Source organism: Musa acuminata, unplaced genomic scaffold, assembly GCF_036884655.1.
Source record: "Musa acuminata AAA Group cultivar baxijiao unplaced genomic scaffold, Cavendish_Baxijiao_AAA HiC_scaffold_775, whole genome shotgun sequence".
Lineage (NCBI taxonomy): Eukaryota > Viridiplantae > Streptophyta > Magnoliopsida > Zingiberales > Musaceae > Musa > Musa acuminata.
The window spans coordinates 23389-25000 of NW_027021004.1; positions in this window are offsets into that span (position 1 = coordinate 23389).

Genomic DNA, 1612 nt, shown 5'->3' on the forward strand with positions numbered 1-1612 from the left:
AGCGGCGAGCGGCGGACAGCGAGCGAAGCGAGAGGCAGCACCGTCCCTGCTATACGAAAGCCCCATCCAGCCCTGTGCCACCCGGGGGGTTCCAGGGTGCTGAGATGGCTGACGTTTTGCTCCGCTCTCGACGGTCACCGCGCAATGCAAGAACAGGCCAAAAACTGGCCAAAACGGCCCAAAAACGGGCCAAAACTGGCCATTTTTGGCTGCACGAGCGAGCGGCGAGCGGCGGACAGCGAGCGAAGCGAGAGGCAGCACCGTCCCTGCTATACGAAAGCCCCATCCAGCCCTGTGCCACCCGGGGGGTTCCAGGGTGCTGAGATGGCTGACGTTTTGCTCCGCTCTCGACGGTCACCGCGCAATGCAAGAACAGGCCAAAAACTGGCCAAAACGGCCCAAAAACGGGCCAAAACTGGCCATTTTTGGCTGCACGAGCGAGCGGCGAGCGGCGGACAGCGAGCGAAGCGAGAGGCAGCACCGTCCCTGCTATACGAAAGCCCCATCCAGCCCTGTGCCACCCGGGGGGTTCCAGGGTGCTGAGATGGCTGACGTTTTGCTCCGCTCTCGACGGTCACCGCGCAATGCAAGAACAGGCCAAAAACTGGCCAAAACGGCCCAAAAACGGGCCAAAACTGGCCATTTTTGGCTGCACGAGCGAGCGGCGAGCGGCGGACAGCGAGCGAAGCGAGAGGCAGCACCGTCCCTGCTATACGAAAGCCCCATCCAGCCCTGTGCCACCCGGGGGGTTCCAGGGTGCTGAGATGGCTGACGTTTTGCTCCGCTCTCGACGGTCACCGCGCAATGCAAGAACAGGCCAAAAACTGGCCAAAACGGCCCAAAAACGGGCCAAAACTGGCCATTTTTGGCTGCACGAGCGAGCGGCGAGCGGCGGACAGCGAGCGAAGCGAGAGGCAGCACCGTCCCTGCTATACGAAAGCCCCATCCAGCCCTGTGCCACCCGGGGGGTTCCAGGGTGCTGAGATGGCTGACGTTTTGCTCCGCTCTCGACGGTCACCGCGCAATGCAAGAACAGGCCAAAAACTGGCCAAAACGGCCCAAAAACGGGCCAAAACTGGCCATTTTTGGCTGCACGAGCGAGCGGCGAGCGGCGGACAGCGAGCGAAGCGAGAGGCAGCACCGTCCCTGCTATACGAAAGCCCCATCCAGCCCTGTGCCACCCGGGGGGTTCCAGGGTGCTGAGATGGCTGACGTTTTGCTCCGCTCTCGACGGTCACCGCGCAATGCAAGAACAGGCCAAAAACTGGCCAAAACGGCCCAAAAACGGGCCAAAACTGGCCATTTTTGGCTGCACGAGCGAGCGGCGAGCGGCGGACAGCGAGCGAAGCGAGAGGCAGCACCGTCCCTGCTATACGAAAGCCCCATCCAGCCCTGTGCCACCCGGGGGGTTCCAGGGTGCTGAGATGGCTGACGTTTTGCTCCGCTCTCGACGGTCACCGCGCAATGCAAGAACAGGCCAAAAACTGGCCAAAACGGCCCAAAAACGGGCCAAAACTGGCCATTTTTGGCTGCACGAGCGAGCGGCGAGCGGCGGACAGCGAGCGAAGCGAGAGGCAGCACCGTCCCTGCTATACGAAAGCCCCATCCAGCC